Source organism: Vulpes lagopus, chromosome 3, assembly GCF_018345385.1.
Source record: "Vulpes lagopus strain Blue_001 chromosome 3, ASM1834538v1, whole genome shotgun sequence".
Lineage (NCBI taxonomy): Eukaryota > Metazoa > Chordata > Mammalia > Carnivora > Canidae > Vulpes > Vulpes lagopus.
The window spans coordinates 29,729,528-29,750,417 of record NC_054826.1 but is presented as its reverse complement, the minus strand read 5'-3'; the positions used below and the strand labels follow the sequence as shown (position 1 = coordinate 29,750,417).

At 55.1% G+C, this 20,890-nt stretch overlaps 1 protein-coding gene across 2 annotated transcripts in view; it reads right to left on the bottom strand.

Annotated features, from left to right (window-relative positions):
* The window catches only part of NDST1 (N-deacetylase and N-sulfotransferase 1), a 59,623-nt gene extending 39,756 nt beyond the window's left edge, over positions 1 to 19,867 (bottom strand). The window contains exon 1 of one of the 2 annotated variants that reach the window (XM_041747537.1): positions 19,716 to 19,867. The gene's annotated coding sequence lies outside the window, so the exon portion shown is untranslated. Of the gene's footprint in view, positions 1 to 19,400; positions 19,549 to 19,715 lie in introns of those variants that run through there. The other variant, XM_041747536.1, reaches the window with a different exon arrangement.
* Between the last annotated feature and the right edge of the window lie 1,023 nt (positions 19,868 to 20,890).

Sequence of the window (20,890 nt, the reverse complement as noted above, 5' to 3'; positions counted from 1 at the left end):
CTCTGCCTATGTCTCTGCCTCTGTGTGTGGGTTTCTCATGAATAAATATTTTTTTTAAAAAGCTTAAAAAAAAAAAGCCAAAATCCATGTGGGCCTGGAGTCCATATCCATGTCCCAGCCACTCCACTCGCTCCCTATGTGCCTCTGGATAAGACCTTTCCCTACATCTAGCCTCTATTTCCTCGACTGGACAATGAACGGTTGGACCAGATCAGAAGTTTATGACCTCCTGGGGTTACAGAACCCTATGAAAGTCTATAAAAGCTCTTAGTGAGCTCCCTACAGACAAATACCACATTCCAAACAAATTCAGGGTGGCTGTGTCCGGCCCCCACCATATGACAAATTAAAAACCTGGGAACTTTCTAGGGGTCCTTCTGGCTTTGACAAGCTGTGGCTTTCACAGTCTAGACAGGATCAAAGTCATGAATGTGACTTCTGAGCACCCTGGGACCTCACCATTCCAGTTACCTCAAAGGCCCTGCAGTAAATCTTTAACTCTCAGAACTGCTGGCTTCCGGCCAGTTCACAGACTTGCCCAGCCCAAAAGAAGCTACAAGAGAAACTGAGACCTTCCTTCCCATCTCTCAGCCACCACCTCCTTCTACTCCACCAGGAATCTGCAGGGTCCATCCTGAGCCATCTCTCTGGGGCGGCCCCAGGGGCTAGGACACTTGAGGAACCTGCTCCTGGTCCCAAAGGCAGACAGGACCCGGTACCAGGCTTGGGGGCCAGGCTGCCCCCACCCCAGCACCCCCGGACCCCTCCCCCATATGGCTGTGAGCACGCAGGCACTACAGGCACACACACACACATGTCCAGGCAGAGCTGGGAGGACTGGACAGGAAGGAGGGGACTAGGGGCCATGGTCAGAGGGTATGGGATGGCCAGGGAGAGAATGACAAGACCCACCAGACGTCCGGCAGCTGCGCTGGGCTCCACTTCCCTTCACTGCATCCCTTTAATGGCTACACACTCTTCACTTAATGCGGCCGCACCTAATCCCAGAGCTAGGACAAATGGCATTACTCTCAGCCGAGTTCCCTCCCCAGAAGGGAGGGAGGGAGGGAGGGGAGGCCCTAGGGCACCCTGAGCCACCAATGGAGATCCCTCCCAGAAGCCTCCAGGCACCTCACTGACATGTTCCTTGCTGCAGGCCACCAGCCCCTCCCTCCTGGATTTAGGAAAGAGGATGTCCTGCCCGACTCTGCCCTACACCCAGGGGCCCCACCGCAGGCAGAGGCCCCCCGCCTGGAGGCGCCTTCCACAGAAGGGGAGAAAGTACGTCCCGACCTTCGTGCTGATGGGCCCTCTAGATGCTCTCAAGAAAGGCTGCCACCAGCGTCAGAGGAGCCCACAGCGCCTGCAAGACCTTCTAGTTGCAGCTCTGCATGACTGCCTATGTGATCCAAACAAGGTGCTCCCCACTCCAGACCTCAGTGTCCCCCGCACATCCTGAGAAGAACAGAAAGAAGGCCTGACATCCTCTACCAGGCCAAGCTGGTGGTCAAAGCGTTGTGACGCTGGCTTCTGAGCCCTGGCCCCATCCTAACTCAGTCCTTGGGTCCTTCCCATTGCCCTGTTCAGCAGAGGAGGAAAAGGGGTAACTGCCAGAATGTGAAAGGCGGAGAAGCCATGCCAGTGTGTTGAGGTGTTGGGTTAAAAGGGCCTGATGTAACCCAGAAAGGAGAAGCAACCAGGCCATGGTCATACACGCAGCTGGAAAGGGCCAGGCTCACTCTTCAGCAGCGTGTGTGCAAGACCATCCACTTGCAAGGGTACTTGCCTTTTTAGATGACACCAAGGAAAGCACAAAACAACTTGCTAATAGCAGAATTTCAGGCCCCCACAGTTGTAGTAGGGAAGAAAGACAGAGTTTCCTTATGTGTGGGCCTGGTGCTGGAGACCGAGCTGATGGTCCGAGTCCCCTCATGTCACAATACAAGGGTGGCCCAGGACCCTTGCAGCCCTGAGTAACTCCTGAGAACTTCTGCAAGGAGTAAAGGTCTTGGCTACTCCTTCACAGCCACCTAAGGCCCAGCCAGCAGGCCCAGCAGTGGTGATGGGGAAGCTGCCCCATACAGACACCCCAAGACAAGGCTGCCCATAAGACAGGAAAGCCTTACGGAAACCGAAAAGGCTCGAGGCTCCATGGCCAGAGAGGAGGGAAGCTGGATGTGTTGGCGGCAACAAAAAGGAAGGGAAAGCTTTGAGTCACTTAGAGCTGCAGAAGCTCCCTAATCTCCTGGAGGCCTGGTGGGCACAGTGCGGGCCTGCTGAGGCCAGGGAGGCTTCACTCAGGGCACGCATGAAAGTGGCCTCATCCCTCTAGACTTGCTGGGGCTTGTCACCACAACAGGAGCCCACCGCCAGCATGCATTATGTGTGAGGGGCTCACCATGCTTACAGGGAAGCACAGCTGGCAGGGAAAGGGGCAGGAGGTGGGGGGAGGCAGGTGGGAGGGCCTCACTTTCTCTGGAACACAGACACTAGAGAGCACAGACAGAGCAAAAAGCACCGGTGACCTACTTATTACAGATTCCTTTTAAAGGGGCCCAAGGGGCTGCAGCAAGACGTTTAAAAGGTGCATCGTAGGTGCTCCTGCACTTCCAAGGCGTGGGGATCAGTTCCCAGGGTGAGCAGACTGGAGGTCCAGGCCTAAACCTGGCTAGTGAGGCAGCAGGCACAAACCATAAGGAGGCACCCCTTCCCAGGTGTTGCCGTGTACCTGCCCAGTGCTGAGAGTGAGCACCATCTCCTAGGGGCACCTGAGACTGAGGGCTCCCTAAAGTGTGCCTCTTGGCGCCTCACTTGCCTCACCCCAGGCTCAGCTGTCCTCTAACCTGCTAGTGACCTCAACCAAGCACCTGCTCCTTTCCAGGACTTACTTTGTTCACCAGCAAAATGGATGGTGCCAGATGACTCCAAAGGGCCCTCCGAGCTCCGAGCTAGGCAGCTGACCCCTGCAGCTCATCCCTAGAACTGGGCATGATGGCCCCCACTCCTTGCCATCCATAAACCCATCAGTCCCCACGCTCCAGGCAGAAGACACATTCTACAACCCCCCTGTTTCACCACATGCTGGGCCCTCTGCTAGATGATTGGCGTCCACTTCGTTAGGCCTTCATCTGACAAGTATGGAAACTGAGGCTCACAGAAGTCAAGCAACTTGCTAAGGTTCCCTGTGGGGGGAAGTGCTCAGCTGAGATTTGAACCAGTGTCTGGCTGTAATCCTACATTCCATGGCATTGGCCACAGATAACCCAAAACCCAGTAGGGCCTGGGAGATGCCATCAGGTCTTTGCACCTCCCACGTCTCTGAGTGTGCGATGGTGAGGCTAATGTGAAAGGCAAGCCGGTCGGGGCCAGGAACAGGCAAGCAGGGAGGGGAAGCCGGTGTGGGCGCTGAGCATTTGCAGACCGACCAGCCTCTAGCCAAGCCAGTCGTCCACCACCGTGGCTGCAGTGCCTTCATCGCCAACAGCACACCTCAGCCACTGCCACGCCATTTATAAATCACTACACAGATGCAAAGCTCTTTCACAGCCATCACTTTACTGTCACATGAAAATCTTTTAAGAACATAGTGGGCATTTCTTCGGCCTTTCTCAAATGAGAGAAAAGTCAGGTTCCCAGAGGAGTGACGTCACCAAATGCACATGGTGAGGCAGTATTTGAGAATGAACTTGGAGCCCACATCTCTGCCTCCTGGTCCAGAGCTTTGTCCTCCTCCCATGCCCTTGACTTCCAGTTCAACCAGCACTTACAGCAATGACCAGTTTTGAGAGCTTACTCTGTGTAGGGATTATATCCAGCACTTCACATACTATCTCATTTAATCATCCTCCTAAACTAAGTACTATTGGGTTCATTTCACAGAGACACTAAGACTTGGAAATGTGGATATCTTGCCCCAGGTCCCCATGCTAGGAAGTGACAGAGCTTGGCTCTGGGGCCAAAGCTCAGAATGTCTGAGCAACGCTGCTCTGTCTAGGACTCGAGGGGAAAGGAGACCAGACACACTCAAACAGCATGTGCGCCTGGCAGGTTACAGCAAGAGTATGATAATAGGAAGACAAACAAAGCTCTCAGAGAGCCCACAAGACAGAGGCTGTTACAAACATCCGGGCAGGAGGCCAGGAGTCTAAGCAAAGGACATGGGAACAGAGGGAGGTGACAGATAGTAGGAAGGCGGCCTTGTGAGACCTTGGTCAAGTGCCTTGCTCTCTCTGGATCTCAATTTACTGGCTGTTAAGAAAAGTCCCTGGACTATCTCCAGAGCCCCCCTCCATCCCCAAAAACACTTGGACCCTGGGAAAACAAGCAATGCCTGGCTGTGAGCCCTGGGGTCTCTGAAATGTCCTTGGCCCTCCTGGCATGGCTCAACTGCTGAGAAACAGGCCTGCAAAAGCCCAGGGCCCAGCCGGCATGCCTGGGCACCAGTGAAGTGTGGGTCTTGAGGGGGCCACATTCCTCCGCCCGTTGTCAACCTCTCCACGGCTCCACTGGAACAAGCACCACCCAGCCTGGACCTAGCCCAGGAACTGAGGGCACAGTCAAGTGCCCCATGGAATGCCACTCCAGGCCTGCCCTGCCCCCATTGGCTCTGTGCAGAGCCCTATATGTAACTCAAGTCCCCTCAGTGTCACCTGCCCCTCAAAGCCCCGCATTTACATTCCCTAAGGTCAGCCACTGGGATGTACAGACAAGAGAACCTGTAGGAGAACTTATGGGAAATCATCACTTCATCCCCGAGGGACCCTATGCAAGGTGGAGGCTGCTCATGCCAAGTCCGTGAAGACCCTCAGCCAGAGAAGGGCAGGCAAGTCCAGTAGGGCCTGCCCTTAGTTCTCACTCTGGCAGGTAGAAGGGATCAGGGACTTACCAAGAGGACTCAGGCCAAGTCTCTACACTCACGGCTGCCCTCAAATCACATCTGTAACAGACTGATACTCAGTGACCTTCCATGGCTCCTCCTGCCACCAGGCAAAACCCCTTAACCTGACCAACTACATAGGTCACTATTACTAAGAGCCTGTTGTTAACAGGGTATGGGAAGTGCCAGGGCCTTTGCTAAGTGTTTTGTATGAACTTTCTCATTTAACTCTCACTGCAACGCTGACACAGATGGTTGGCCCATTTTCACAAGTGAGAATATTAAGGCTCAGAGAGATCACATCACTGGCCCAGAGTCTCACAGCCAAGGGGCAGAGCATGGATTCACAGCTATACCTGCACTCCAGGCCCAAGTTCTAAACCACTGTGCGATACAGCATCCCCAAGTACACTTGCCCCCCTCAGAACCCTGGGGCCAGCTCAACCCTTCTGTGTACGAGAGTGGAAACCAAGGCACAGAGTAAAAGCTCTCTCTATTGGCAGCAGAGCCAAGGCAAAGCCTGAGGCCTCCGGAGCTCCCCTCCACGCCCCACAAGAGCCACGCTGGGCAGAAAGACTGGGACCACCATGACAATGAGTCCTCAGAATCTGCCTTTTCCCTCAAAATAGAAAAGCAGGAGCAGGTTTGCAAAGAGAGAAAGGAACAGGAACGGTCCAAGGAACATTTGTTCTTAGAGAACAGATTCTCAGAGTTCAGGAGGGTACCCCTCAGCCCCGTGCAGGAATTGCCCCCTTGACAGCAGGAATATGCAGGCTGGGGACCAATCTCTCCCCAAGCATCCCTCCACTCCAGCCAATGCTCCAACTTAATGCATCTGACCTGAAATCTCCATTTCTTTTCCCAAACCTGTTTGTACTGCCGCCTTTCCTCTAGTCCCTTAGGCCAGAATCCTTGCTGTGGACACCTCCTCCTCTCACCCCCCATGCCTAATCCATCAGCTTATCCTGTAAAATCGATCCAGAATCTGACCTCTGGTTGCCTCCTGCACAGTGGTCACACTGAGCCCTTCCACATCTGTGTAACTGTGGGAGTCTCCAGGCCAGGCATCCTGCTTCCACCTTCCAGTCTCTTCTCAGGTGGTGGCACACTCGATCCTTCCCAGATGTGTGCTGAAGCAAGTGTGACCTCAGCCCCAGCCCTTCGGCAGCTTTGCCTTTTTCACTCATGCTGGACAGCAAAGACCTCTCAAGGGGGCAGAGGGACCTACTGTCTGCCCCTCCATGCTCCCTCCAGCCCCATCTCCTGCCCAGGATGGCTCTTCTTCCCATCCCAGCCACACCAGCCTTTTTCCTGCTCCTCAAATACACTCCACACCTTCCCTGTCACCTTTGTACTGCTGTTCCCTCTGCCTGAAATGCTCTTCCCCAGATATGTGGGGGCTCCCTCTCCCCACTCCCTCATGGAGCCTGCTGTCTTCGCAGAGGTTTCCACCACCACCAAACACAACAGAACCACTTGCTCAAGTCAGTCCTCTCACCCAACCAAGCTTTATTTTTCTTCCAGGCACCCTTTGCCCCCGGACAAACAGCAAGTATTGAACTAGTATTTGTTGCTCTGTTGATTCTATCCCACTACCACTAGACTGTCAGCCCCAAGTCCAAGACAGGGACTTGATCTGTTTTGTTCACTGCCATGTCCCAGGACAAGAAAAAGTGCCTGAATAAAGTAAATGCTTGGAAAAAAAAACATAGTTGAATGAGGGACTGTTGCCTCCCTCATCTGAATGCATCTTTTGGTTTCTGCAGCCCCTGGAGACCAGTGTCACTTAGAGGCCAATCACCTGGTGCCAGCTGAAACCCTGAGCGTTGTCACATGAACAGTTCCTGGCCAAATCTCCATCCTGTTCTGGGACAACCGACTGCTTGGTCAAGAGCAAGACTTTACCTTGGTCCCTGTCTGGTATCTTTGCCCACCCTTTTGGCCACTGGGGGAGAACTTCTGGCTCTGACAGCTGGGCTCAAGCCGCAGATCCACCCACCAGCAGGAGCAGAAACTCAGCTGCTTGCTCTCCCAGCGCCCCCGCCCCCGTGCTGCTGGGTCCTGGGTCCAGCATCTGACAAAGGTTGTCCCATGTTCTCAGCAAGAGGAGGCGGAGGAGGGCAGCCCAGTGCCACGCCTGCCCTTTTCCTGTTGCAGCAGGGCCATCAGAAGGAAGCTTTGTTTTCAGAATAAAGAGCATGAAGCCCAGTGCCAGGCAGAAACGGGCACCAAGAAGGCTGGCCCATCAGAGACAGTTTAAGGAAAAACAAAACAAAACAAAACAAAAAATGGGATGGAGAATGAGGGATAATTTGCACACCCAACCGGTTTCATGCCTCCAGGGTGGCTGTGACGATGGTGGCTTCACTTTTCCAGGCCATAGCCTGGAGGTCGACCCAGACAATCAGACGATTGTCTTAGCTGGGTGATCTGGCATTGACCCTGCAGAGGGTGGTAGGGACTGAGGAGTGTAGCCTTGCCTGGGAGTCAGATGACCTGAATCTGGGCCTGACTTTCTACACTCCTATGTGCGACACTGGAAGAGTCCCTTCTTCTATGCACCTCAGTTTACCCATCTGTAAGCAGCTTATCCAGGCCTGCATTGAAGCCTTAGATTGCCTACCATAGGACCACACAGTGGAGTACCCCTCAGCCTGTGGCCAGGCTAGACCTCTAACTACTCTGGGCTCAGGTCCTCCCTCTGGGGCCTGATACCCCAGGTATAGCCCCTGCCCACTCTGACCCAGGCTTCTCCCATAATTACCTGAAATATGTGAAAGCTCTCTGGGCCTGGCCTCACCCCCACCCAGACACTGGCACCTGTGCTCATCCCCTCTGTAATCCTCTCCAAGGATGGTTCATAAGGCCCTTGTAGCCATGACTACCGAAAGGAACCCAGTATGTTAGCACACAGAGGGCAAAAGAGAAAGCCAGAGAGGGAAAGGGGCATGTTGATGCCACACAGCCCAACTGCCACCTGGGGTGTCTTCCCTACCAGCCCTGGGCTTCATGAGTTAAGACAGGGTCCCCAAAACCTATCTACAGAGCCCCACGTCTGAACCTTCTGAGAAGAGGGAGATTGTACCTTAGACTAAAGGAACCAAAGATGAGGGACAGAGATCTACATGCAGTTTTTATAAGCTTCCCAGTGTTTGCTTGTACCCAGAATAACCACAACCTCTCAGCCAAGACCCTTTCCAGGAGGAGATAACTTAGCTGGTCTCAGGGATGGTCAGGATTTCAACTGAAAGAGTGAAATAAACTTTGGATGTACAGACAGCTGGACAAAGGAGCTGATAGATAAAGCATGTGCTCTAGGAGCAGAATAAAGCAGAGAAAGGCTCGAAAGGGGGCCCAGTCCAGGAAACACCTGAACTGATGACCATCCCCTTCCCCCTGTCCCCCCCAGGCCATAGAGGTCTGGACTTGGTGCCATCTGGGGGCTGCTGATTCCCCACCTCCCTCCCTCCTCAGACCCCTCCAAGCCCCCTGGGAAAGCAAATCGTGAGACAGAGTTGCAGGTGGAGTGTTCCTCTCTGAGGTTATATTGCAACGTAAGGACAACACTTTCAGTGACTGTTTATCCACAGCTTAAGAAGCTGCCTGGGTCAGTGGCTAAGCAGCCACAGCTTATCTGGGAGGACTCAAGGGCCACAGGGCAGGCTGATCTGGAGCCCTCTATTAAATGGAACCTTTGCAGCTTTGGGTGGGGGGACCACTGCCACACCTTCATTCATAAAATAAACACTTAATTTGCTCCTGCTGTGTACATGGGCCTGAGCCTGAGCACAATGCTTTGAGCAGAGATGAGCCAGCCCCCTACCACCCTCCACCATTTTTAAAGAGCTCACAAAGCAGACGGACGAGGAACAACACCATATAACACAGGAGATAAAGCAGTCAGTGCCTTCAGGATAGGGTTACAAACTCAGACGCTCAGACTGCCAAAAAGACCAGGAAAGTGTGCGAAGAGCTCAGGCTCAAGGTTTTCCGCTCTGCCAATTTGTGAGGTCAAGCCAGAAATTGGGATTTTTTTTAGGTAAAATCTCCTCTTGGCAATTTACTCAAGTTTTGACATGGGCTAAGCAGAACATGCCCATGGGGCAGACGTGGCCTGCCAGTTTGTGGCCTCTGTTTTCTTGAAAGGGACACAGAACATGCTGTGAAGCTCAGTGGAAGCCAACTTCCCGGCAGCTGAAATCTCTGGGGAAGGCTTCAGGGTGTGTGGGGTGGGAGTGGAGAGAAGGATTGGTGTGGGCTGCAGGATAGGGAGGGCAGGGCACTCCTGGGAGGGAATCCTGGGGAGGGGTAGGCTGTCCCCAGGTGGCAGGAGGAGGGGCCACCTGCCCAGCAAACCTCCAGATTAAATCAATTGGCGGTGGCACAGCACAGGTTCGATTTCATCCCTGGAGCTTGAGGAACAGGTCAGCTAATGCAACAGCTCCATCAGAGGAAGAGACAATGGAGGACAAAACGAGGTTAAGAATCGTGTCCTGCCTGGCCAGGCCTGGCTGGTTACATAAGCCTGCCTCAGGATAAAGCCACGTTCAAGGCACCAGGGAAGGCCTGGGTTAGAGAGTCCGGGAAATACAGAGAGGGTTCTCCCTCCCTCCCTATCTACCCCTGCTCTCCCACTTTCCTTGCAGCTCCTGGAAAGAACAGAGCACAGAGCTACAGGTGGAGACTACGACCCCATGATAAGGCACTTAACAGGATCTACGAGCTGGAACTAATTAATAATAGCACACTTTTACCAAGTGATTACCATGAGAAAACTATTATTATTACTCCCATTTTACAGACAGGGAAAGTGAAGCATAGACACAGCAACTTGCCCAAGGTCACAAAGCTCCCAAGTGAAGGATTTAGAACCTGACACTGACCTCTGAGACTGCACCCTGAACCGTAGTGCTCTGCTGCCCCTGGGCTACTTTCTCCTGGAATACTACAACCCCGCTGCCTCGTCAGCAACCTTCTCACTGCAGTACATGCACGCAGCCTCCTGCCCTCCTGTCAGCACTTGGGGGGACACTGAGTCCTCTGACAACCTGATGAAACCTACAGACTCTCTGTGCAGAAAAAGAATGCAGAGAAATGCCGACAATATGTTGTGCATGATCTCAGGGGCACACAGACTCCTGCATTGGTGAGAATAGATGAGTCAAGATCATAGGATACTCAGGATCGAGAGACAGGAGGTGGCAGAGGAAGAGGACTCTCCCCAAACCCTCTGAGATGCCTCATATCTGTAAACATGAAGCCTAAACTACAGCTGCTTAAGTGCATAGGCGTGGGTGCGAACCAGGGCTGGAGGCCGAGTCATCCCTTCAGGGCTGGGAGAATCAATCACAGAATCAATCACGACATACAATAGCCCTCGCCTCTGCACCCACTGGGTGTGACTCACAGCTCCCAGCTGCTGGGCAGACGGTGCACAGCTGGGCGGTGGCATCTGGACGGGGGTGGCATCAGTAAGCATGCCATCCGGCCTCCTGCCCACCACGCAAGTCACCATCCGGTGAGCCCACCTTGCCGTAGACCAGCCCCGGCCTTGCTCTAACTCCACAGCTCTGAGTGTTTCCCAAGGGGACCCCTCCACAGCCCTTGTCCGCTTCCATGCCAGCCGGAGCCCAGGGGGTAGTGGGTCGAGACGACAGCCCCTTGCAAGACTCTAGAAGACCCAGGCCCCGGTGCCGAGACTTCTGCTGTCTCACCACGTGATCTCAGGTAGGCCCCTCCTGCCTCTCAGAGCCTCAGTTCCACCAATTGTAAAATGGGGAGACCACCCTATCAAGGCCTTCCCAGCTCAAAGCCCTGAGTATATAAACAGTGGCATCTGACAAGCTTCACTGAGCCCTGGGATCCTGTTCTCAGGAAGTTACATAAACATCCTTCAGAGAAACAAAAGTCAAACCTAAAGAATACTTTTTTTTTTTTTTACTACTTTTTTTTGTTGTTGTTTAAAGGATATCAAGAAGCCCTTTTTATAGTCCAGCTTCTCCCATCCTCCTTCCATTGTTCCAAATATCCTCTCAGGACTTAGAAAACACACTTGGTTTCCGTCTGGGGTTCAGGCTTCTTGGTGTTCTTCCCTTGGAGGCCGCCCCGCCTTCTCTTTGGCAGCTTTCTGCCCAAGACACACCCGCCACTGCCCCCAGCGTCGCTCTGGGCCACCTCAAGGGCTAGGGCTACCCAGACTGCCTAATGTACAGGGCGGGGGAGGTTGGTGACAGGGACAGTTCTCAGGAAACAAACCCTTCCCTGGTCAGAACCAAGAGAACTCCGGGTTCTGGTCCCAATCATGACACCGTGTGTGGCCCTGTGTGGGCAAGTCCCTACTCCTTGGTTTCCCTCTGAAAAATGAAGAGGTTCCCACGCTGTGCCAGGAAAGCCCTCTAGCTCCTGGACTCCTTGGGGACACCAAGGCAGAACAGAGCAGCAGGCTAGACAGTGGGCTCCTGATCTTGACCCCCATTCCCACCCTTCCTGCTAGAACCAGAGGAGACCCATTCTTCTCTCTCTGATTTTTATCCCTTGCCCTGGCTGTGGCATCTTGAACTCAGCACTGAGTGAGTCTCTATGTGCCTCAAACGGCCATCCAAGAGACAGGAAAAATGACAGTGTCTGCAGTGGAGGCCCCAGTGCAGAGGCTTCAGCCCTAATCATCCCAACACAATCCCATCACCCCTGCCAAAACCTAATTCATTTAATATTATATGTATTCTTGCATCTTGAAAAAAACAACCTAAGTTGTGCCTGATAAATGAAAACTCCAAGACAATCCCCCACTTTCCTCCTTTCAAAGAGATCATGCTTCTAAGTTCCCCTACAGAATTCTGGTTTTTTTTTTTTTTTTTTTTTACCCCTATAGAATTCTATAGAATTTGGGCTGAGCCACCCGAGCTGCCCAGTATTTTCATCTAAAGAATGGGGACAATAATAGTGCCTGCTTTATAGGATTATGCCTAGTAAGCACTGATAAGTTCTCAAAAAATGTTGACTGGTAATTATATGATCATCATCATTAAAATTATTGAGATGCTTAGAAGCCCTGGACTGGTGATAGCTAAGGTGCCTTAGCCCTCCCAGACCACAAATGACCATTGTAATCGCACACACGTACATGCACCCTTGTCCCCAGCACACATGCTTCTCTGAAGCAGGACCATGCTCTCTGCCTGACTCCAGCCTCAGAACATAGCTGGCTTGTTCCTGGCATCTACCTTTGCCACCCACAAAGTTCCCCACCCATCAAGTCCCCTGATCCTGCCTTCCTCAAGTGGTCCCAGCACTGTCTCCTAGAATTGGGTTGGAATTCTCCTGAACCTTATTACCGTGTCATAAGGTTGTTTTCTGGAGATGGGAAGCTGTTACAAGATGGTGGCTCCTGAAGACAGAGTAGAGAGAAACTGGGTTTTCTCTGGGTCTTTGACATTTGCTGAATGTCTGAGTATGCTGAGGGCCCAAGGAGAGAAGCTTCTTCTTCTTCTTTTGAAATTATCTAACCAAGTGTCTCTTGAACTTTAGCATGTACCTGAATCACTTGGAGGCTTCTTAAAACCAATTGGTGGGGGCATCCCCAGTGGCTCAGTGATTTAGCGCTGCCTTCAGCCCAGGGCCTGATCCTGGAGACCCGGGATCGAGTCCCACGTCGGGTTCCCTGCATGGAGCCTGTTTCTCCCTCTGCCTGTGTCTGTGTCTTTGCCACCCCCCCTCTCTCTCTCATAAATAAATAAAATCTTAAAAAAAAAAAAAAAAAAACAGCTGGTGGATCCCTCCCCACCCTACCATCCCAGTTCTGATTCAGTAGGTCTGGGGTGGGGCCAGATATTTTGCATTTCCAGCAAGTTCTCAGGTAATGCCAATGCTACTCCTCCAGATAACAACTTAGAGAACCATGGACTTAATGTGCTGGTGAACAGAGAAGAGCTCTCATGAGTATGCGATGCTAACACTCCTGTAAAAGCATGAGCAGGAGCTGCCTTGATCTAAAGGGAGAAGGAAGAGAATCTGGGCAGAGAGTGAGGCATGAGTGAAGGCCCTGTGATAATGACATCCGTTTCTCCACCTGGCCTCTGCCTGGGCAGGTAGCACAGACCAGGGGTGGCTGCCACTGCGCAATTACAGCAGACCTCCGCTGCCCGCCACCGCAGACCTGCCCAGACAGGTGGATCCATGGCCGGCCTGGGGGTGATGAGAATCCCCACCCCACCTCACACAGCCAGGCTTTAGGTGTGAATGAGGCCAGAGTCTCCGCCACGGCTCAATCACGTGAGCGCTGGGATTCTGCTCCACACCTCTAGACACGATCCCATCCATCTTAGCTAGCTCTGAATGTTTCCCCCCTTCCAGGCCTCACAGAACAAGTCGGCTTGATCTTGCGAGAGCAGTCCCTCAGAAATCAGCAGACCGCAATGGTCATCCCCCGAGCCGAGTCTGCACCTGCCCGGGCTGAGCCATCCACTCTGCCAAGCCCTGGTTGCCACCTCTGCTAACAGGGGGTGATACTAGCACCTATCTCCTACTGCTGTTGGGAGGATGAAATGAGCTCCGTGGCCAACAACATCGCCAACTGCAATAATAATCATAACTAACATGGACTGAACTTGTAGTTAAGCATGTACCCTCCATTATCTTTCTAAATGCTGTCCAATGGGGACAATTATGATCCCCTCCGTACAGATGAAGATACTAAAGAGCTTGCCCGAGGTCCCACAAGTAGGAGATGGCCCAGCAAGGATCTGAACCCAGACCGTCTGGTTCCAGAGCCTAGCTCCCAGCTTCTGCTCTGTCTGTGTCCTAGTCACCTGCCTCCAGGCCTACACTAGGGTCACCTCTCCCTGCCATCAGCCTGTCCCCGTTCCCAGGGCACAGGGAGGCTAGGTGAGAGGCCTCTGAAGGCTCCAGCCCAGTGTGCACAATCTGGGGTATAGGTCCTTCATCTTGAGGACGGCCTCAGGACTGGCCAGCCAGACTAAATTAATTGGCACAAGTTTTAGATACCATTCAACATGGCCACCAGGGAGGAAACTGAGCCTGCAAGACTTGAGCACCTTCACCCTGATGAAAGGAGAGAAGAAAAACAGGTGTAACCAAGAGAAGTTATCCTGTCAGGCTTCCTGGATAAGAATGCCAGCTCCCACACCCCATGCAAATTGCCCTGACTCCCTGGGCCTCAGTTTCCTCTTCTGAACAAGCCTTCTCAGGCTACTCGACAGCAAGTTCAGGAATTCAAACTCCAAGGATTCTTCCCTTCATCTCTGAAAGGACAGGCCACCCCCTAAGTATAAACAATAACAACCCTATCTATTATCTTTGAAGAGCTCCTATTTATGGACTGTTAGTCTGGACAAGGCATTGATCTGTTCAACTCTCCTAGGACTGTTACTTCCCTCATTTTGCAGTTGAGAAAACCAATGCTCCAAAGGGATTTAAGATTTAGGTAATTTCCTCTAGATCCCACAGCTAATGGTGGCATAGCTGGGATTCAAACCTACAACCTTTGACTCTACTCTGCAATGTTGTCTACCCGCACTGGTGTAGAAATGGCCACGTGCAGCCCCTGCCTTCAAAGCATGGAGCCTACAAGAAATGAGACATGTCCTTTAAAAAATCAGAATTCAATGCCAGGTGTGTGAAGGGCCCAATGAGGGGGCCATATGACATGCTCTGCCTATGCCAAAGCAGGGAGCAGGCAATGCCAGCTCTGTGGCATTAGAGATGACTGTATGGAGGAGATAACACCGGAGTTGGGCCCTAGTGGGGGAAGGGTTGGGGGGGGTGAGGGGAGGTGACTGGAGTGTAGCATCCTCACCAGGAACAGAGATGCACACTGGGGAAGGGATGAGCACATACAGGGAGGAAAAGGAGGCAGGTTCTGCTTGAGGGTTGAGGGGCCATGGGAGATAGGGCAGCAGCTAACATAACATGGGCTACCTCCCATCTCTGCCCTCAAATAAATAAATGCTCATTTGCAACGTATATTTTAAAGTTAGATGAATCCAATCTGTATCAAGAAATAGAACACGTAGAAATTAAAAGGGCTAGGAGGCAACTTAATATGAACTCTCCCCCATCTAACAAGAGCTTTGGTTCCCTCTGGGACTCCTTTGGTGGCAGTCTGGCTCTGGCCCCAAGGCCACAGTCCTAGACAGATATGTCCATACCTTCTACAAAGCTCCAAACCTCCAAGCTGAAGCTAATGGGCAGAACTTTGTAGGCGTACTGGAGAGGCAGGAGAAAGCACCTCTCCTGGTGACTGCCCCCTCTTCCTGCCACCAGACCAGGAGACCCTGCTTTAACCTTTACTGCAGGGAAGGAGGGGGATAGCCCTGCCCCCGCCCCAGCCCTCCCACCCCTTGCTTTCAGACCCACTAGCCCTTCCCTCCAACTCCTACTGATTCAGACTGATTCATGATTCAGCCTTCTTTCCACATATTTGAGGAAAGAGAGACTGAACCCATTTCACAGACTGGGAAAAGGAAGCAGAGGGTTTCCAGTCCTCTGTGAAACCACAGTCCCCGGCATCCCGGGCTCTGGCAGCTGATCCAGACGCCCCGAGGGGCCCCTGGAAGGTCAGCTGTGCTAAGTGGATTCCACGGGTAAGGACTCTCCCAGGGAGAGCACTGCAGGCCAGGCAAGTATGAGGAACTTCCCAAGAAGCACAGGAAGGGACCACTCTGAAGAGCTATGAGAAAAACAGGGGGTGGAAGTGGGCCGAGCACCACCCCAGCTGCTGAGATTCTTGAGAGAAAAAGGGAACTGAGAGAGGTCACCCAGCCCTGACCCTGCTGGTACACTCCTTCTACACCCTCTCCCACCCTCCTGTCAAACTGAATATCTTTAGCAATGGAGCCCTTACGTCCTCCCCAGGCATCCTATTCCTGTTAGCCTCCTGTTACCCTTGGTGCTGTCTCTGCCCTCGGAACACGCAGGAAAAGACTATGTCCTCTGCTCCCAGAGAGCCCCACAGGGGTTCGAAAGTAGTGACATGGCCACTTTAGGGTCCTTCCCCAAACCTTAGGTCACCTATAATGACCCTGATCCCCAAGGCAGCTAGAAAATCCTGCAGCCGCCCCCTCCTTTCCTCAATCCCATGGTCTGAGTTGGGCTTTGGTTAGCTCTCTGCTGGACCACAATTAGCACCATCTCTGAACTGGTCTCAAACTACCAGTCTTGCCATCATCTTTGGCCAAATGACCTCTGATTGGAACAGCACAGTAGGGCAGAAACAGTTCCAGCCTGCGTTCCAATACAGTTCTATAAGTGACTCAACCCCTCTGAGCCTCCATTTCCCCATCTGAAAATGGGACAGGGCTGGGGGTTCCTAGCGGCAGCAGCCACTTTGCAGGGGTACTGTGAGATTTCAATGGGCCGTCTGTAAGGAGCCTGGCACAAGACACAGTAACAGGCATCGACTCAGTGAGCTGCTTACAACCCTCTGCCCTGTCCACCGCTAGAGAATAAAATCCAAACTTCTGAGCAGGATGCTGCAAACTCCCTACAACCCAATCTTGCCTCCCATTTGCTCCCCTTCCCATAGCGTGCATCCTCATAAACACTTCCTCCCCCAGGAAGCCCTGCCGACATCAACAACCGAAAGAGCTTTTCCCCTCTACTGACCTTCCAAAGCCCATCTATCACTGACCACGTCCTGCCTCTTTACCATCAGTGATCCTTGTCTTCCCTCCCCCACCAGACCAGCAGTCTCTCCACTGAGAAACAAGCGGCACCTCATCCCATTTCATTTCCCCATCACCCCACTCGGCAGACAGTTTCCATACATATTTAACAAATTACCCTAATGTTCCATTTCATGTAAAGCACGTCCAAGTCCTCCAAACAGTCCAGATATTTCAAGCCATACCCAAAACCAAATTCCAAGCCAGTACAAGTCTGCCCAGTCTCTAGGGACTTGCAGGCCTTGCAGGCCTTGCTTTGGTCCCCAAGTATGGAAGACAGGTCGAGCAGGCCCAAAGCCCAGAGCAGAGAGAGCTCAGGGCTCCTGAGCCCAGAGACTATTTTCTCTATTTCTCTGATGCAGGGTCCCTCAGTTGACCCCTGGGCCAACCCCCAGCGTATGATTCCATACTCGACCGCATCCTCAACTTGTGATTTAAAATTGTTTCTTGCATGCTCCTTGTTGACAGGAGGCTCGCTACCTATCTTTTCTTGCTTGCTGGCTCCCTCCCTTCACCTGTTGATTCTCCCAGAGGCCTCTCTTCCTGCTCTGATCGCGATGATAAGGACCATCTGGCCACATGTCAAGGGTCATCCCCACCCCTCAGGACTCCTTCCGGTCATCCAGCCCCTCCACTCATTGCCCCACATTTCTGAGTCCCGCCAAAGTCCAGCTAGTAGTGGAATTTCCACTACTCTTGTTCCTACATGCTGACAGTGATCTGCCAGCGCAGGAGGGCCCCCTATTCGTGGAGTCTAGCAAAGGCCTACAGACCCTGCAAATCCCAGATGCAGTGCTGGCACAGCCCTCGGAGCAGCAGTAATGCACAAATTTGCATCTCCCAAGAACTTTTATCACCTACCCTACTCCATTGTTTTAAGATGTCATTTATTAACTAGCAAGCTGTTTTCCTTTAAAAAAGAAAATTACTCAGGGCCCCCAATCAGAGCCTGATCAGCAGTCGTAAGATGCTAAAAAATTGAGCCAGCACAAGGCACTAAAGCCAGTGGAAGTCTGGGTCACCCCACACATTCACTTACTGGCCTACAATGTATCCTAGGCTCAGAAACCCCATATACACATGCAATTTCCAATAGGGTTCTATAATCCCGACACTGGCTCAAAGTCTGCCCCCATTACTGTCCTCAGGGACCTCTGGGGCTGGAGCACCTAGAGGAGCCCATACGTTTAGCAATAAGGAGGACCCTGTTGATGATTCACACAAGAGGACACCTGGGATATAAATCCCTTGGCCTTATGTCTCTCATTGCCCCAAGGGCTCCACTTTTTTGGCCCTACCTCTGCCCCCTGCTGATCTGAAAGTGACCTGGCCTGAACGGAGATGAAAGGCTCTGCCGTCCCCTGGGTGCTGGAGAGAGGCCTGTTGACAAAGCCACCAGCTGTCCCTAGCTGGAGCCAGGGAGACCGGCTCCTCCCTGCACCACTCGTGCTGGGAGAGCATTCTGGCCACGGACCCAGGCAGCAACAGAAGTTGGACCATCATAGAGCTCCAGGCCCAGGCTCCAGTGGACTTCCCCTCTGCTCCAGCTGTGCACAATAACAAGAGCCAGGGCACAAGAGCTCACCCTGCACCAGTACCAGGCAGGAGGAGCATCACCTGGGGGTAAGAGCAACAGGGAAAGGGGACAAGTGTCCTCATAATTTCAACTGCAAGTGACAGTGTCAGCTCAGTCACAGCGGGACCTTACAGAGCTCTGTAGCTGAGGCCAAGGCTGGGGGAGAGAGTCCAGTCCAAGCTCCGCCACTTCCCATGCGTGTGACCTTTACCATCTCGTGCCTCCGTTTCTCCCTTTGTGAAATGTGATCAATAGTAAAATGGGAGAATTGATTTAAAAATGTATGCAAAACAATTAGCCCAGCGCCTGGCACGTAGGAAACATGCGGTAAATACTTGTTGAATACAAGCATGCCACCGTCGACTGAGGCACCACAGGTTCTCATTTCATCCTTGCTCTAGAAGGTATACTCTATTTGCCCCATTTTACAGGTGAGGAAACCGAGGTGAGGGGAAGGTAAGGAATCAGCCCAAGGTCACAGAGCTGGGAGGTGACAGCCGCCCAGGTCGGTCCCCCCTCCGACGGGGGGGGGGGGGGATGCTGCCGAGGCCACTCGGAGTGGCTGGGGGTGGCGGGGAGGAGTCCCCCGGGGCTCGGCGGGGGTGGGGTTCCGGGTCCCGGGTCCCGGGCCGGCGTGGCTCCCGGCGGCCTGCGTGCTCGGTCCCGGGCGGCAGAGCCCGGAGGCCGCTGCCCAGATCCCCGGCCTGTCCCGCGCCCGCGCCACCGGCGCCCCGACCTCGGCCCGGCCCGGCCCGGCCCAGGGCGGCCAGGAGCAGCGCTCGGACCCGCGGCTCCCGGCGCCGGACGGAGGAAGGGAGCTGGAGACCAGGCCGCGCGGCCCCGGGAAAACCGGTCGGGCCGCCCGGCGGAGCTCGAGCGGGGGCCCGGCCTCTAGCCCCCTCCCCGCCAGACAAAAGTTTCCCCTGTTCGGGGAGGGGAGGGGGGGGGAGGGGGCATTCCTCGTGAGTGACATTATCCGTGACCTACAGCTGCCGCGCTGCCCTCGCCCGCACCGGCCCCCGCCCGGCCCCGGCCCCCGCCCGGCCCCCGCCCGGCCCCCGCCCGGCCCGCGCCGCCCCCACCCTTTGTGCTCCCGCGGGGTGCGCGGGCCCCGCAGCCTGGCCCGCCCGCCCGGCGCCCGCCCGCACCGAACTCGCGCCGCGGCCGCCCGGCCCCGCGCGGCCTGCACGCCCGGCTCGGCCCCGGCTCGGCCCCGGCTCGGCCCCGGCGGCAGGGGACGGCGGCCCCGGGCCTCGCAGCCCCTTACCTGGCCAGGCCGGGCGGCCCCGGGAGCGGAGGCGCTCCGTGCTGCGGCCGTGCGGGCGCCGCGGGCTCTGGCCCCGGGTCAGCCCCCGCCGCCGCCGCCGCCGCCGCTCGCACCGCTCCGCTCCCCGCTCCCCGCTCCCCGCCGCCGCCGCCCCCTCCCCGCCCCGCCCCTCCGCCCGCCGGCGCCCAGCCCCCGCCCCCGCCCCGGCCCGGCCCGGCCCGCCCCCGCCCCGCACCCGCCCCCGGCCCGCACCCGCCCCGCCCCCGCCCGCCCGGCCCGCCCGCACCCCTGCGCCCCTGCGGCCGCGGCGCCTACCTCCCCGAAGCGCGGCCGCGGGAGCGGGGCTCGATCCCGTGATGGAGCGTGGCGCCGGCCCGAGATCGGCTCCCCAGGCCGCGGCGGCCGGCGGGCGTGCGGCGAGCGCCCGGGCGGGGGCGGGGCGGGGCGGGCGGGGCTGCCGCGGGCCGGTCCTCGGCTTCCCCCGGGCTCTCCCTCCGCTCCCCCGGCCGATTCGGGGCCGCTCGGCGACCACGTGACGCGGCCGCCTTTGACCCCCGCCTCGGAGCGGGCAGGGGCGGGGGCCGGGGCGGGGGCCGGGCCGGGGCCGGGCCGGGGCGGGGGCGGGGGCGTCAGATGCGGGACCCACGAGGGCCCGGGGCGGCTGCCGGGCGTCCGGGAGGCGCCGACCCCGGGGAAACAAAGCCCGGGGGAAGCCAACAAGTTATTCGAGGTCAAAGAGGGAGCAGCGCTGGGGGTCGGAGAGGCTTCGGAGAAAACCAGGGAGACAAAGACCCTCGGCCGCCGCGCCTCCGGGCCCCCACCCCCACCCCCACCCCCACCCCCACCCCGGGAGCGACCTGGCCGGCCCGAGGGGGCCTCCGGCTCTGCGGCCGCTGGGCCTATGACAACCCTCCAGGGCCTCCCCGGACGGCTCCCCACCACCAGGTCTCTGCCAGGGTGACCCCTCCTGAGCTCCTGGGCAGGCCCTTCCCCACCCCACCTTTGCCCTGACTCTCGAAAACCGCTTTAGTCCCTTTATCATGATTATCTGGTTCATTTACTGGGCTCATTGTTTACTAGGATGTCATCTCCCCCAACAAGTTGTTCCCGGCTGAATCCCCAGCGCCTGCCTGGCGCAGAACAGGCGGATGAAGGGGTGGATGACCTTGTAAGGATTTCTTCTCTCACTGAGCCTCAGTTTCCCATCCCCAGGGTCACTTCACCCATCTCAAGGACCCTGCAAGTTAGGCAAGACTATCGTTGTCATCTTCTTTAAACGGATGAGGCCCAGAGAGATGCGATGATTTCTGGGAGTCTCACAGAGAGCTGAGTGGAGACTGTGCTCAGATCTCACTGCTCTAGGCAGGGGGGGCTTTTTGCCCTCTATGAACCATCCTGAATAATGAGAGATGGGGCAGGGGGAGGGGAGATTTAATTAGTGAGCCTTAAGGAACTTGCTGATGATGTGGATCAATAGGCCCCTCCCCTGG